Genomic DNA, 17,849 nt, shown 5'->3' with positions numbered 1-17,849 from the left:
GCTTTCTACTTCTGTGATTTCAACTTTTTTAGATTCCACATAAAAGTAAGATCATACAGTATTGATTTTTCTGCAGCTGGCTTATTTCACTTAGACTATTGTCTTCTGGGTTTCTCCATATTGTTTTAAATGACAGAACTTCATTCTTTTTTAAAGGCTGAATAGTATTCAATTTTTTATATATATATGTATATATGTATATCTGGTATGTGTATATACATATGTATATATATGTACATATGTGTATATATGTACATATGTGTATATATGTACATACTTTGTGTGGATATATGTGTGTCCATATGTATACATATACACATACACTCATATACATATATGTATATGTATCCATGTGTGTATATATGCACATATATACACATATATACACTCACCAGATATATACCTATGTGTATATATGTGTGTGTATGTATATGTATATATGTACATGTATGTATATGTATACATAGGTATATATACATATACACACACCACGAAGCTAAATGTCCATGGACAAATGAATAAAGATGGTTTTCTTCATTCTTGTGTCCATGACCATTTAGCATAGGTATATGTGTATATATACGCACGCGCACACACACACACACACACATACACACACCACATTTTATTTATTCATTTGTCCATGGACATCTAGTTTTGTTCTATATCCTGGCTAATGTGAATAATGCTGCAAGAACCCTGGGAAGGCAGAAACCTCTTTGACATATTGACTTCAGATTTCTTTAATATATACTCAAAAGTGAGATTACTGGCCCATAGTTAGTTCTATTTTTAGTTTTTTGAGAGACCATCATACCATTTTCTATAATGGCTGCAACAACTTTACATTCCTACCATCATTGTACAAGAATTCCACTTTCTCGGCATCCTTACCAAAAGTTATTCCTTTTTTTGATATGGGCAAAAGCTGGAAGCAGTCCCCTTGAAATTTAGCACAAGACAAGATTACCCTCTTGTCTTATTATGATTACTGTCGTATCTTATGGTTTTAATTTGCATTTTTCTGTGGATTAGTAATGTTGAGCACTTTTTCATGTACTTGTTGGCCATTTATATGCCTTCTTTTGAGAAATTTCTGTCCAGGTCCTGCTCATTTTTAAACAGGGTTATTTGTTTTCTTGCTATTTAGTGCTTTGAGTTCCTTGTATATTATGAATTTTAAAGCCTTATCAGATGTATGGTTTGCAAATGTTTTCTCCCATTCTGTTTGTTGTCTCTTCACATTGTTAATTGCCTCCTTTGCTCTTCAGAAGCTTTTTAGTTTGATGCTGTCCCAGGGGTGTGTGTGTGTGTGTGTGTGTGTGTGTGTGTGTGTCTTTTGCTTTTGTTGCTTGTGCTTTGGGGGTGCTTTCCAAAAACTCATTTCCAAAACCATTGCCTTAGAACTTTCCCGTTATGTTTTCTTCTAATAGTTTTATAGTTTCAGATCTTATATTTAAGACTTTAATTCATTTTGAGTTGATTTTTATAAGGTGCTAGAAAAGGATCCAATTTCATTCTTCTGCATGTAGATTTGCAATTTTCTCAACGCCATTGAGGAGACTGTACTTTCTGCATTGTGTGTTATTGACACCATTGTCAAAAATCACTTGACCATAGATGCATGGGTTTATTTTTGGGCTTTTATTTTGTTTCATTGGGTAATGTGTCTGTTTTATGACAGGGCCATGCTATTGTGATTATAGTCACTTTATAATATGTTCTAAAATCAGGGAATGTGATATCTCCAGCTTTCTTTATATTTTTTTGTTTTGTTCTTTGTTCAATATTGTTTTGTGTATTCAGAATCATTTGTGGTCCTATACAAATTTAGGAATTGATTTTTCCATTTCTGTGAAAAGTATATGAGAATTTTGATGGAAATTGCATTGAATCTGTGGATCTTTTGGGGGTAATATGGACATTTTAGTAATATAAATTCTTACTATTCTTGATCATGTGATATCTTTATTTGTATTCATTTCAATTTCTGTCATTGCTCTTTCATAGTTTTCAGTGTAGAGGACTTTTATCTCCTTGCTTATATTTACTTCTAAGTATTTAAATTTTTGTTGCTTCTTCTGATCTTCAACAAACCTGACAGAAACAAGCAATGGAGAAAGGATTCCCTATTTGATAAGCAGTGCTGGGAGAACTGGCTAACCATACACAGAAAATTGAAACTGGACCCTTTCCATATACCTTATATAAAAATTATCTCAAGATGGATTAAAGAGTTAAATGTAAAACCCAAAACTATAAAAACTCCAGAAGAAAATCTAGGCAACACCATTCAGGACATATTCATGGGCAAAGATTTTATGATTAAATTGCCAAAATCAATTGCAACAAAAGCAAAAATTGAAAAATGGGGTCTTATTAAACTAAAGAGCTTCTGCACAGCAAAAGATACTATAATCAGAATGATCAGACAACCTACAGAATGGGAGAAAATTTTTGCCATCTATCCATCTGACAAAGGTCTAATATTCAGCATCTACAAGGTACTTACACAAGTTTACAAGAAAAAACAACCCCATTAAAAAATGGACAAAGGACATGAACAGACACTTCTCAAAAGAAGACATTTATGTGGCCAACAAACATATGAAGAAAAGCTCAACATCACTGATTATTAGAGAAATGCAAATCCAAACCACACTGAGATACCATCTCACACCAGTCAGAATGGCGATTATTAAAAAGTCAAGAAGTAGCCAGGTGAAGTGGCTCACCTTTGTAATCCCAGTACTTTGGGAGGCCAACGCAGGTGGATTGCCTGAGGTCAGAAGTTTGAAACCAGCCTGGCCAACATGGTGAAACCCTGTCTCTACTAAAAATACAAAAATTAGCTGGGCATGCTGGTGCATGCCTGTAGTCTCAGCTACTTGAGGGGCTGAGACAAGAGAATTGCTTGAATCCAGGAGGTGGAGGTTGCAGTGAGCTGAAATCCCGCCCCTATACTCCAGACTGGGCAACAGAGTGAGACTCCATCTAGAAAAGAAAAAAAAAAGTCAAGAAATAATAGATGCTAATAAAGCTGTGGAGAAATAGGAACTCTTTTACACTATTGGTGGGAATGTAAATTAGTTCAACAATTGTGGAAGACAATGTGGCAAATCCTCAGAGATCGAGAACCAGAAATACCATTTGGCCCAGCAATTCCATTACTGGGTATATACCCAAAGGAATACAAATAATTTTATTATAAAGATATATATTCATTGCAGCATATCCAGAATAGCAAAGACATGAAATCAACCCAAATGCTTATCAATGATAGACTGGATAAAGAAAATATGGTACATATACACTGTGGAATACTATGCAGCCATAAAAAGAAATGTGATCATGTCCTTTGCAGGAAAATGGATAAAGCTGGAAGCCATTTTCCTCAGCAGACTAACACAGGAACAGAGAACCAAACATTGCATCTTCTCATTTATAATTGGGAACTGAACAATGAGAATACGTGGGCACAGGGAGGGGAACAACACACACTGGGACCTGTAGGGGGAAGGTAGGGGGTAGAGCATTAGGGAAAAGAGCTAATGCATGCTGGACTTAATACCTAGGTGATGGGTTGATAGGTGCAGCAAACCACCATGGTACACGTTTACCTGTGTAACAAACCTGCACATCCTGTACACATGTACCTCAGAACTGAAAAATAAAATAATAAAATAATTTTTGTTTCTTTTGTAAATTAGACTTTTTCCCTTAATTTCCTTTTCAAATAGCTCATTTTTAGTATATAGAAAAACTACTGATTCTTATATGTTTATTTGGTATCCTGCAACTTATATTGTATTTTTATCAATTCTAACAGTGTTTTAGTGGAGTCTGTAGGATTTTCTCTATATAAAATCATGTTGTCAGCAAATAGAAGCAATTTCATTTCTTCCTTTTCTATTTGGAGAGTTTTTTTTTTGCTTTCTTTTCTAATTGCTCTGGCTAGGACTTCAAGTACCCTTTTAAAGAGAAGCAGTGACAGTGGTATTCTTGGCTTGGTGCTGATCTTATAGGAAAAGCTTTCAAATTTTCATTGAAAATGATGATAACAATGGGTTTGCCATTTATATCCTTTATTGTATTGAAGTACATTCTCTCTACTAAATCTATTGAGAATTTTTATCATGAAAAGGTGATAAAATTTGTCAAGTGCTTTTTCTGCATCTATTGAGATTTTTTATTATGTAATTATTCTGTAATTTTTGTTTTTCATTTTGTTAATGTGGTATATCACATACATGGACTTGTATATATTAACTATATATGGATGCAAGCATCCCAGGAATAAATCCCACTTGATCATGATGAATGATTCTTTTATAGGTTGTTGACTTCAACTTGTTAATGTTTTATTTTGTTTAGGGTTTTTGTATTTATGTTCATCAAGAATGTTGGCTTGTGATTTTTGTTTCTTTTTATGACCTTGTCTGGCTTTGCCATCAGGCTAAGGTTGGCCTCAGGAAATAAGTTTGGGAGTTATTCCTTTTGGGATCCAGAAAGATTCGTGATATAATTTTAAATCTTTTAAATTTGTTAAGATTTTTTGTGTGTATGTAGTGTAGCATATGATCAGTCTGCAGAATGTTTCATGTCCATTTCAGAAGAATACGTATTCTACTGTTGTTGGATAAAAATATTTGTTTATGATCGTTTGGTTCATTTGTTGTAAAATTCGTGCAAGTTTAATTTTTTAATTGATTTCCTGTCTAGATAATTTTTCCATTGTTAAAAGTAGAATTTTGAGGTCCTTCTACTACTATAGTATTGTAATCTCTCTCTTCAGATTATTTAATAATAGCTTTATATATTTAGGTTCTGTGATGTTTGGTCCATGTATACTTATAATTGTTATGTCCTCTTGGTGAATTATTCCCTTTATCATATTTAGTGACCTTCTTTGTCTCTTTTTAAAATTTTGACTTAAGGTGAGTTTTGTCTGATATAAGTGTTCCTACCCTTGCTCTTTCATGGTTTCCATTTGCATGGAATATCTTTTTCTATCCCTTTACTTTCGATCTTTGTGTATACTTACTAGAAAATTGAGTCTCTTTTAGGCAACATATGATTGGATCTTGTTTTTTACTCCATTCAGCCAATCTGTATTTTTATTAGATAATTTAACCCATTTAAATATAAAGTAATTATTAAAGGTGAGGACTTGCTACTGCCATTTTGTAACATGCTTCTGATTGTTTTGTAGTTTCTTTTCCTTCCTTCCTTCCTTCCTTCTTTCCTTCCTTCCTTCCTTTTTCCTTTCCTTTCCTTTCTTTTCCCTTTGTTTCCTTTCCTTTCCCTTCGTTTCCCTTCCTTTCCCTTGCTTCTCTCTCCTCTCCTCTCCTCTCTTCTCTTCTTTTCCTTCCTTCCTTCCTTCCTTCCTTCCTTCCTTCCTTCCTTCCTTCCTTCCTTTCCTTCCTTTCCTTCCTTTCCTTTCCTTCCTTCCCCTTCCCCCTTCCCCCTTCCCCCTTCCCCCTTCCCCCTTCAAGGTCTCTGTGTCATCCAGGCTGGAGTCTACTGGTGTGATCTCAGCTCACTGCAACCTCTACCTCCAGGATCAAGCAATCCTCCTGCCTTAGCCTCTCGAGTACCTGGGATTACAGGCGTGCACCACCACGCCTGGCTAATTTTTGTATTTTTGGTAGAAATGGGGTTTTGCCATGTTGCTCAGGTTGGTGTCAAACTCCTGGGCTCAAGTGATCTGCCCGCCTCGGCCTCCCAAAATGCTGGAATTACAGGCATGAGCCACTGCACCCAGCTGAGGTCTTTTCTTTGTTTCTTCCTCTGTTGCTTTCTTCCTTTGTGGTGTGATGATTTTCTGTGGCAGTATGTCTTGAATCCTGTCTTTATATATTTTATGAAATTGCCTTAGGCTTTTGGTTTGTGGTTATAATGATGCTTACAATAAATATCTTTTCATTGTAACAGGCTGCTTAAGCTGATAAAAACTTCATTTAAATAATGTACAAAATCTCTACACTTTCCTTTTCTCCCTCCCACCATTTGTGACTTTGCTATCAAAATTTATCTTTTTTTGTAATTTTTATATTTTAAGAATTTATTGTAGTTATCATTTTAAAAATAGTTTTGTCTTTTAACCCTTCTAGTAGGGATAGAATTGCTTTACACACCACTCTCACAGTACAAGAGATTCTGCATATGACTATGTATTACTTATATCATTGAGAATTTTACCTTCATATGTTTTTATGTTATTAATTAGCAGACTTTCACTTCAGCTTAAAGAACTTCCTTTAGCAATTTCTGTAATGGAGTCCTAGAGGTGATACACTACCTTAGCTTTTGTTTTTCTGAGAAAGTTTTTTTCCCCTCATTTCTGATTGACAATTTTTTTTTTCAGCTTTAGCATGTTGAATATATCATCCTACTCTCTCCTGGACTGCAGAGTTTTTGCTGAGAAATCTGCTGACAGCCATGTTGGAACTCTCTTGAATGTGGTATGTCTTATATCTTTTGCTGCTCAGTATTCATTCTTTGCCTGATTTTTGATAATTTAATATGACATGTCTTCGTAAACTTCTCTTTGGATTAGATTTGATTGGTAATCTCTGAGTTTTCTGTAACCAAGTGGTGTCATCTTTCCCAAGATTTGCAAAATTGATAGCCATTATTTTCTTCAATCTGTTTTTCAGGACTCTCTCTTTCTCATCTTCCTCAGGAATTGCTATTATGAAGGTTAATTCACTTGATGGTGTTCCATAATTCCCATTTGTCTTCTTTACTTAGTCTCTTTTTTTTGTTTTTGCCTCTATGATTGAATAATTTCAAATGTATTTTAGAGCTCACTGATTCTTCCTTTTCTTAATCATGTCTCCTGTTTAAATTTTCTGTTGAATTTTTCAGCTCAGTTATTGTATTATCTCTAGGATTTCAAATTTTTTATTGTTTTGTTTCTTTGTCAAACTTACCATTTTGTTCATAAGTTGCTTTCTATATTTTATTTAATTTTTGTCCATATTTTCTTGGATTTCCCTGAACTTCCTTAGTACAATTATTTTGAATTCGTTGTTAGCCTTTTCACAGGTCTCCATTTTTTATAGAGTTGATTATTGGAACTTTATTCATTTCTTTTGATGGTGTCATATTTCCTTGATTTTTCACAATCCTTGTGTCCTTACATAATGCTTCCACATTTGAGAAGATTGCCATCTCTTTCATCATTTGCAGGTGTTCTTTGGAATTTACAGACCTTTACTCTTTAATCTAGCCTGGGATTTTGGATGGGCTAACTGGTAGCAACCCTGCACAGGCAGACCTTGGTGTTAGGTTCTCTAGTTGGGCTGGGTTACTTCTGGTGCTCTGAGGTCAAGTGGTACTGTTGGCTGTGGTCCATGTTCCAGTGATACCACTGGCTGGACTATGCCATCAGACAGAGCTGCCGGCTAGGTCCTGTAAATATTTCTGATTGGGCAGGGATGAATATCATCCTCCATGGCTGGGCAATACTGTGTGGAATATGAAGTTGGGAAATGCTGTGTGCAGGGCACTGAGGCTAGGTAATATCTCTGGGCTTGCTGTTTGGCCCACACTGAGTGGGTAGGGCCAGAGGTTATGTTCCACACATATGCATGGACTTGGGCTTGCCTCTCAGGATAAACTGGGCTTAAGCAGAGCACCAAGGATATGTAGAGTTGCCACTCAACAGCCGTGAATGGGTGGGACTGGATGTTCCCTCTATGAATAACCACTGACCTGCTATTGCCTTCTGGCCTGGATATGGCTTAACAAGAGTACCAGGGCTGTGTGAGGAAGTTGATTAGGGACTCAAGCATGGAAAATCTATGGAACATGCTTTCTGCCACATGATTCTGTGAGCAAGTCTCTACATTGTGGTGCCTCTGTCGTCTAGAATGCAGACCAACAGCCAAGATCTGTACTTTGGTTGCTGTGAGCCCCACCCTTGCTTTTTGTTTCTAATTGATCTAGGTGATCTATTCCTGCTGGTAATGTCAATGTTTCCTATAGGGCAAGACAGAAATAAGCCCCTTGCAAAAGGTCACAGAATGGTGGTGAGCTGAATGTCCACACTTCTTCCACTGTAAAAACCATGGATGTTGTCGCATCCTCTGTGTGTAGTGCTGTACTGGGTTATGGGAAGGGTAACATCGCCAAAGAGAATCATTCTCCTTATCCTTTGAATGCAGCATTTTTCAGGTCTAGTTTCCCAGGGGATATCTCAGCCTCACTCCTGAGTTTTGGGATATTCACAAAGGTATTTTTGCCTGAGGATATTTGTTAGTTGGATTTCTGTGTGTGGGGGTGTGTGTGTATGGCAGGGGTGTGGGCTGGAGATGGGGGAGTAGTTTAGCTGAAGAATTCCTGTTCCACCATCTTGCTAACATCATTTCTACCAAATACCCCACTTTCAACAGTGGATGGATCATTCAGAATTAAATTAATAAAAAATTGAATATGACCTTCACGTTAAACCAAAGGGACCTAAAACTTTATAGAACATTTTATCCAACTGCAGCAGAATACACATTCTTCTCAATTACACATGGAACATTCTCTAGGATAGATTATATGTTAGGCCACAAACAAGTTTGAATACATTTCTAAGAATATTGAAATCATGTCAAGTATATTTTCCAACCACAATGCTATTAAACTAGAAATGAATAATATAAAATATTTGAAAATTCACAAACATATGGGAATTAACACACTCATGAACAACCAATGGGTCAAAGAAGGCCTCAAAAGGAAATTTTAAAATATCTACAGACAATGAAAATGGAACCATAGCATACCAAAACTTACGGAATGAAGCAAAAGCAATTTTAAGAGGAAAGTTTACAGCAACAAATGCCTACATTAATAAAAAAGAAAGACTTTAAATAAAAAACCTAACATTACACTACAGGGAATTAGAAAAAGAAGAAAAAACTAAAACCAAAGTTAGAAGGAGGAAGAAAAAAAAAAGAAATAAATGAGCAGAGCAGAAATAAATGAAACTGAGACTAGAAAAGCATTAAAAAAGATTAACAAAACTGAGTTTGCTTATGAAAAGATAAAATTGAGAAACTCTTAGCTAGAAGAGGAAAAAGAGAGAAGATTCAAATAAATAAGATTAGAAATGAAAGATGATACATTACTAGTCAAGACAATCCTAAGCAAAAAGAACAAAGCTGGAGGCATCATGCTACCCAACTTCAAACTATACTACAAGGCTATAGTAACCAAAAGAGCATGGTACTCATAAAAACACAAGACACATAGAAAAATGGAATAAAATAGAGAACTCAGAAATAAGACCACACATCTACAACTATCTTATCTTCAGCAAACCTGACAAAAACAAGCAATGGGGAAAGGGTTCCCTATTTGATAAGTGGTGCTGGGAGAACTGGCTAGCCATATGCAGGAAATTGAAACTGGACCCCTTTCTTATACCTTATACAAAAATTAACTCAAGATAGATTAAAGACTTAAATGTAAAATCCAAAACTATAAAAACCGTAGAAGAAAATCTAGGCAATACTATTTAGGACATAATCAGGAGCAGAGATTTTGTGACAAAAACATGAAAAGCATTGCAACAAAAGCAAAAATTGAAAAATGGGATCTAATTAAACTAAAGAGCTTCTGCACAGCAAAATAAACTATCATCAGAATGAACAGACATGGGAGAATGAGAGAAAAGTTTTGCAATCTTTCCATCTAACAAAGGTCGAATATCCAGAATCTACAAGGAACTTAAACAAATTTACAAGAAAAAACCAACCCCATTAAAAAGCAGGCAAAGGACATGAACAGGCACTTCTCAAAAGAAGACATTTACGTGGCCAACAAACGTGAAAAAAAAGCTCAACATCACTGATTATTAGAGAAATGCAAATCAAAACCACAATGAGATACCATCTCATGCCAGTCAGAATGGTGATTATTAAAAAGTCAAGAAACAACAGATGCTGGCAAGGCTGTGAAGAAATAGGAACTCCTTTACACTGTTTATGGGAACGTAAAGTAGTTCAACCATTGTGGAAGACAGTGTGGCGATTCCTCAAAGATCTAAAACCAGAAATACCATTTGGCCCAGCAATCCCATTGCTGGGTATATACGCAAAGGAATATAAACCATTCTACATGTGAATAGTTCATTGCAGCACTATTCACAATAGCAAAAACATGGAATTAACCCAAATGCCCATCAATGATAGATTGGATAAAGAAAATGTGATACATACACACCATAGAATACTATGCATCCATAAAAAGAAATGAGATCATGTCCTTTTCAGGGACATGGATGGAGCTGGAAGCCATCATCCACAGCAAACTAACACAGGAACAGAGAGCCAAACACTGTTTGTTCTCACTTATAAGTGGGAGCTGAACAATGAGAATACATGGACACAGGGAGGAGAACAACACATACTGAGGCCTGTTGGGAGGAGGAGGCAGGGGAGGGAGAGTATCAGGATAAATAACTAATGTATGCTGTGCTTAACACGTAAGTGATGGGTTGATTGGTGCAGCAAACCACCATGGCACACGTCTACCTATGTAACAAACCTGCATGTCCTGCATATGTGTTCCAGCACTTAAAAATATTTTTAAAGAAAAAAAGATGACACTTATAACTGATACTACAGAAATACAAAGGATTATTAGAAACTACTCTGAACAATTATATACAAACAAATTGGATAATCGAGAAGAAAATGAAGCATTCCTGGATACAATCTACCAAGACTGAATCATTATGAAATAGAAAACCTGAACAAACCAATAATAAGAAAGAAGATTGAATCAGTAACAAAAAGTCTTTCATCAAAGAAAAGCTCAGGATGGGATGCCTTTACTGCTGAATTCTACCAAACATTTAAGGAATAATTAATACCAATTATCTCAAACTTCCCAAAAATTGAAGTGAAAGTAATACTACCAGACTTAATTTGTGAAGCCAGCATTACCCTGATAGCAAAGCCAGACAAGGTCATAATATGAAATAAAAATTACAAGCCAATATTCTTGATAAACATTGATGTAAAAATGCTAAATAGAATATTGACAAACTGAAATGAACAACCCATGAAAGACTCATTCACCATGATCAAGTGAAATTTATTCCTGGAATGCAAGAAAGATTCAACATATGCAAATTAACAAATTTCATACACTACATTAACAACATTAAGGATAAAAACCATGTGACTATCTCAAGAGATGCGGGAAAGGCATTTGCCAAAATTCAACATTCTTCATGATAAAAACACTCAACAAATTATATCTGCAAAGAATGTACCTCAGTACAATAAAGGCTGCATATGACAAGACCAGAGGTAACATTATCATTCTTGGTGAAAAGCTGAAAGCTTTTGCCTTACAATCAGTACATAGGTAAGAATGCCCACTTTTACCACTTTTTTTTCCAATAGGGTACTAGAAGTCCTAGCCAGAGAAATTAGGCAAAAGAAAGAAAGAAAAGACTTCCAAATGGGAAAGGAAGAGTTAAAATTGTCTCTGTTTGCAGATGGCATATTATATATAGAGAGAAAACCCTAAGTACTCTATCAAAAAAGTATTGGAACTAATAAATGAATTCAGGATAGAAAATTAATATACAAAAATTACTAGTATTTCTCTACGCTAGTAACAAACTACATAATAAAGAAATCAAGAAAACATTCACATTTACAACAGCATCCAAAATAGTAAAATCCTTAGGAAGAAATTTAACCAAGGAGGTAAAAAATCTACACACTGAAAACTATAAAACATTGATGAAAAAAATAAAAAAATACACATAAATGGAAAGATATTTCATGTTTATAGACTGAGAGAATCAATATTGTCAAAATATTCATACTTCCCAAGGCAATGCACAGATTCAGTGCAATTCCTATCAATGGAATTTTATTATAGTTGTATACAATCTATATATATACACATAGACGTATGTATATACGTACACATATACATATATATACACATATACATATATGTATATATAGATTGCATAAAACTATAATAAAATAATGTCTCCTGGGACTTAAAATGCACATTGAATTAAAATACAAAAAATAAGAAGCACAGAAGTCAGAAGATAGATAAGAGAAAATAAACCGTTCTAAAATTCTTACCTTGTATGAAAAAAACAAAGTTTTCACATAAATAAATAAAAATCCTGAAAATTTTATGGAACCACAAAAAATCCCAAATAGCTAAAGCAATGCTGAGGAAGAAGAACAAAGCTGGAGGATCACACTTGGTAAGTTAATATAAAAGGAAAATGGGCTAAGATAAAATGAGCTAATCTTGATAAGTTAATATAGGAGAAAAATGGGCTAGATAACAGTAAATGATATAAACTCAAATATATGTATCAATGATTATGTTAAAAGTAAATAGCGTGTTTGAATTAAAAGACAAAGGAAATGACTGCGTAAAAATAACCATGATAGGTTGCTTATAAGAAACTGTGGAAGTCATAGACTCTTGGTCCCCTAAAAGTTCACTGAAAAATCCCTGACATGAGACTGATTGATTAATAGGAGAAAAGGCATACAAATTTATTTAACGTGTTTACATGGGAGTCTTCAGAATGAAGACTCAACCCAACAATAAGATACAGAAGCTTATATACCATCCTGAGGCCACTGAAAAAAATGCAGACTCAGAGCATGGCCCCAAACAGGTTATGTGGGTAAATCAGGTTTACTGGAAAGACAGATCATGAGAGGGAGAAACGAATAGGTTTGGCTAGCAAAGTTGGATTTGTTGTGTAGATGAAGCCTCCCTTATAGAGAATAGATGGTAAATGTTTCTTTTCAGATTTTTGAAGGTGTCAGACTCTCAATCTCTCCTAGATCCAAGAGAGGCATAGAAATGGATGGCATGGCTGCATTAATGAAGATTCTCTAGAGATGCAAATTTCCCCTACCTCAGTCTGCTAGTCTCAAGGCAACCATTTCAAAATATATCCAAAAAATACATTTTGGGGTAAAATAGTTTTTATTTCCTTTAATACATACTTTAAGTACAGTGGCAAAAATATTGAAAGTAAAAGAACAGAAAAAACATTCCATACAAACACTAAATGTTATATAGTTATGCTAATATTAGATAAATTAGATGTTAAAGCAGTAGATATTATAGAGATAAAAATTTAATCATTTAATAATGAATTTAAAACAAAGAAATGAGGTTCTAGATTTATATTTACCCAATAATACAGCCTCCAAATATATAAAGAAAATCTCTTAGAGAAATGAAAGAAGCAGGCAAATAGGAGAAGATTTTACTGACAACTCCCAGTTGCTGATAAAATTAACAGGACAAAATTAGTAAAGATATAGATGATACAGATGATTAGGCAATGTGATTAATATACTTGACTTCATTTAAACATATAGAATACTATACAGTATAACTGCAAAATACATATTCTTTTCAATTGTACATGGAACATTAATAAAAATAGACTATATACCAGATCATAAAGTGATTCTGAACAAATTCTATAGTATTAGAACCATACTTAGTATGTTTTCTGTGCCAAGTAAGATTAAAGTGTAACAGAGCCTATATTTTAAAAATCTTAAGGTGTTTGCTTTACTTATGTTCCTTTCTCTTTGTCCTTTTCTTCTTCCATGCATGATTGCTTGCGCTTAGTCATTTCCATAGAGAGAGAGAAGTCACTAATAATTGATTAACTTCACATCCTGACCCTTGGGAGTTGCCTACTTGATTAATGAACTTGTTTTTCATAGAACAGTAATTCTTAGGTCATGCTGACCTCCTCGATGGTGTTCAGGAGTTTGATCAGATGAGGGATGCAAGCAGCTTTGATCACTGGGGACCTCATCTCCTGCATACTTACCTTACTCATAAAAGTCACAAGTTATGTTCAAAGCCATGTTGGATTTGAGAGTCTGCCTCTCCTCTTCTCATGCTTTGGCCAAATCAAATAAGCCTTTCTCTGCTCCTAATCAGTGATATGTCAGTGTTTGGCTTACTATGCAAAATGTACTCAAACTAGCTTTGGGGGTTTGACAACAAATGTGGAAATTAAAGGGGACAACTATAATATCTCAAAATATTTAGAGACTAAGCAGCATACAAATAAATAACTAATGGATTCAAAGAAGACATCATGATGATAATTTTAAAACACTTTGGAAATTGGAAGTAGCATGAGAAAAAAGATGCATTACATATCAGAGATGCTTAATAAAATTAACAGCAGATTTCTCATCAGAAACCATGGAGACTAGAAGAAAATGGGATGACATATTCACAGGCCTGAGAGACAAAAACTGTGTCAATCAAGAACACTATCTCTGGTAAAATAATTCTTTTAAAATAGAGAAATTAAGACATTGCCAGATAAGCAAACACAAAGAGAGTTTGCTACTAGCAGACCTGCTCCCTAGGAAACATTGAAAAGAGTCCTTCAGGTTGAAGAGAAAGAACACGAGACAGTAACTCGAATACAGGTAAAGAAAATAAAGAACACTAGTAAAGGTATGGACAAAGGTAAATATAAATGACAGTATAACGTATTTTCTGTTCGTAACCCTTTTTTCTCTTGTATCTGATTTAAAAGACAACTGCATAAATAAAAAATTGTAAGTCTAAGTTGATGGGCACACAATGTAAAAAGATGAAATTTGTGACAATAACAGCATGAAAGAGACAGGAAATAGAACTTTATAGAAGCAAAGTTTTTGTATACTATTTAAATTAGGTTGGTGTTAATCCAAAATATATTGTTATAAATGAAGTTGTCATGGTAATCCCCAGGGCACCACTAAGAAAACACTATTTAAAAATAACCCAGGAAAAAAAACGTTAAACCTTTTCTACTTTAATGGATACTATCAAGCAAGTGAAAAAGGTAAAACTGGGAGAAAGTATTTGCAAATCATATATCTGATAAAGGTCAAATATCCTGAATATATACAGAATTCTTACAACTCAGTAATAGAAACAAATTTAACCGAGTTTTTAACAATGAGCAAAAGGTATGAATAGACATTTCTATAAAAATATACAAATGGTGGATAAGCTTATGAAAAGGTATGCAGTATCATTGGACATTAGGAAAATGCAAATTCAACCCAAAATGCAATGCCAATTTATACTTACTAAGGTGGTTATAATTTAAACAAATGAACAAATGTTGGGGACCCTGAAAAGATGTTAGAACTCTCATACATTGCCTGTGGACATGTAAAATCATACAACCACTGTGGAAAACATTTTTTTGCAGTTTCACAGAAAGTTAAATGTAGAATGACCATAAGACCCAGGAATTATACTCCTCAGTATGTACCATCAGGATTGAAAACACAGATTTGCACAAAAATATGTATACTTGGTGCATAACTGGATTACTTATAACAGCCAAGATGTAGAAACAAACCAAGTGTGTATCAACTGAAGACTGGAGAAACAAAACGTTTAGTCATACAACGAAATATTACTCAGCACGAAAAAGGAAGGAAGTACTGATACATGGATGAACCTTGACAGCATTATGCTAAGTGAAAGAAACCAGACACATAAGACTACATGTTGTATATTCCATTTGTATGACATGTCCAGTTTGTGCCTGTTGTCCCAAAGTAATATTTAACACATACTTTTTCATGTTCAAAATTGTGCCCATTTGATAAATTGCAAGATAATCCTATTATTGTGTAAAATGTGTGGTAGAGTGTGAAGTTGTGTTTGATTGATCTGAGAGAGAAGATTTGTGCTGCAAAGCAATATTGGATCACACACTTTTCCAGGATGCAATTCCAGAGTAAGTTGCTTCAAACAAATTTGGTAAGAGTAAGGACTAGGCCAAAACAAGAAACAAGAATAGTACATAAGCAAAGACAACTATCACGTGAACGCTCTTCTTCTGTAAGGCACATTTATATATGTAATGATAACGACTCAGAAAGTGCTGGGAGGCAAAACTTTCCAAATAATGATCATCTCCTATTGAATAGAAAATGCATGTTACACTGATGTTTAAAAATAGTACCAGGTGGTTTTGTATTGTGGATTACTGCTCTTCAAGAATGATTCTATCTAGTACTCTTCATTACTTACAAATAAATACTTTCTAAGGACACTTCTTCCAAATGAAGATTTCATTTCTAAAACTAGTAACAATATTACTTACAAGATTCTTAGTGGAGACCTTGTAAATATACCTGTGGCTGTTTCAGGTAGTCTAGAAAATAAAGCACATTTCTTACCTTTCTTATTGATAGCTCTTTGCATCCAGAAATACACTATTCATTTTAAATGAAATATGAGAAACTTTCTTAATTCTGTGTTACTAAAACAAAACAATTTGAATATGCTTCTATGAGTGAAAGAAAGCATATGTCTGAAGTATCCACTTTTACTACGAAAATTAACAAAAATGAAAATTGCTTGTGTTGAATATTTAAAAACCTGATAACAATAAAAATTATTTTCACTAAAGCATTCTAAAATATGATTATTAAATGAATCTCACTGATGTAACAAAAGGAAGTCTTGAAGTACCTGCTTTAGCCCCAAGCATTGTAAAGATTTTTAAGCCTATTTTGTGGAATACTAAGCAGCCATAAAAAAGAATGAGTTCATGTCCTTTGCAGGGACATGGATGAAGCTGGAAACCATCATTCCCAGAAAACTAACACAGGAAGAGAAAACCAAACACTGCATGTTCTCATTCATAAGTGGGAGTTGAACAGTGAGAACAGATGGACACAGGGAGGGGAACATCACACACTGGGGCCGGTTGGGGATGGTGGGCAAGGAGAGGGAGAGCATTAGGACAAATACCTAATGCATGTGGGGCTTAAAACCTAGATGACAAGTTGATAGGTGCAGCAAACCACCACGACACGTGTATACCTATGTAATAAACCTGCATGTTCTGCACATATATCCCACAACTTAAAATGAAAAAAAAAATGCCTATTTTGAATACTACTAAATACTTGAAGGACACTTTTACTAATTAGAACAATATACACATTATATTTATAGTTTTTTAAAAACTACATTTTCACTTTTTCCTGTGTGACCAGCATTAGGAAAATATACTTCAGGTTTTGTGGAATCTTTTCCTTGCAATATTTCCTTATTTTTGAACTTTATGTAGCAAAGAACACTTTTCACCAGTCAGTGTTTAAAACTATTTATCCAGTTCCTTGTGGTCATAGGAGAGGGTCTGGCCTGAGAAAGATGCATGCTCAGTGAAGCTCATTTGCCTGGCATCTTCCAGGAAGAAAGTATCTGGAATCACTACAGAAGCATCCAGGAAGTTGGTCTGTGTATCTCTCTCGGTCTCTTTTGTCTTACCCACCTTGTTAGACCAGCTTCTTCCTATCAGAAGCATTAACAGAGAAATGTTTCTAATATCAAATTTTCTTAAGGTCAGAGAGGAAAAAAAAGGCAGAATACCATTTTGTCAGTTATTCCCAAGACAAATACTGTAGGAAAGGTGAAAAGCTAGGAAGAGAAAAAGAGAATATGGTTAAATGCCTTTGCACTACATTCAGAAGGAATTGGCCTAAAACAGAGCCTATATGGAAGGAGAACAAAGTTGGGGGACTGGCACCATCCAACTTCAAGACAAAGCTACAGTAATCAAAGCAGTTTGGCACTGGCAAAAAAATAAACAAATAGGCCAATGGGACAGAATAGAGAGCTCCAAAGTAGATCCACATAAATATAGTCAACTGATCTTTGACAAATTAGCAAAGGCAATACAATGGAGAAAAGCTAGTCTTCTCAACAAATGGTACTGGAACAACTCGACATCCACATGGCAAATAGTGAATATAGTTACAGACCTTATACCTTCACAAAAATTACCTAAA

The 17,849-nt window shown here is 34.7% G+C and overlaps 1 long non-coding RNA gene across 1 annotated transcript in view; it reads right to left on the bottom strand.

The window, feature by feature from the left end:
* The window catches only part of LOC135970449 (uncharacterized), a 120,594-nt gene that overhangs the window by 42,611 nt on the left and 60,134 nt on the right, over positions 1-17,849 (bottom strand). The window lies entirely within an intron of this gene.

Source organism: Macaca fascicularis, chromosome 4 (assembly GCF_037993035.2).
Source record: "Macaca fascicularis isolate 582-1 chromosome 4, T2T-MFA8v1.1".
In the NCBI taxonomy this organism is placed as follows: Eukaryota; Metazoa; Chordata; class Mammalia; order Primates; family Cercopithecidae; genus Macaca; species Macaca fascicularis.
This window is presented reverse-complemented; position numbering and strand designations above follow the sequence as displayed.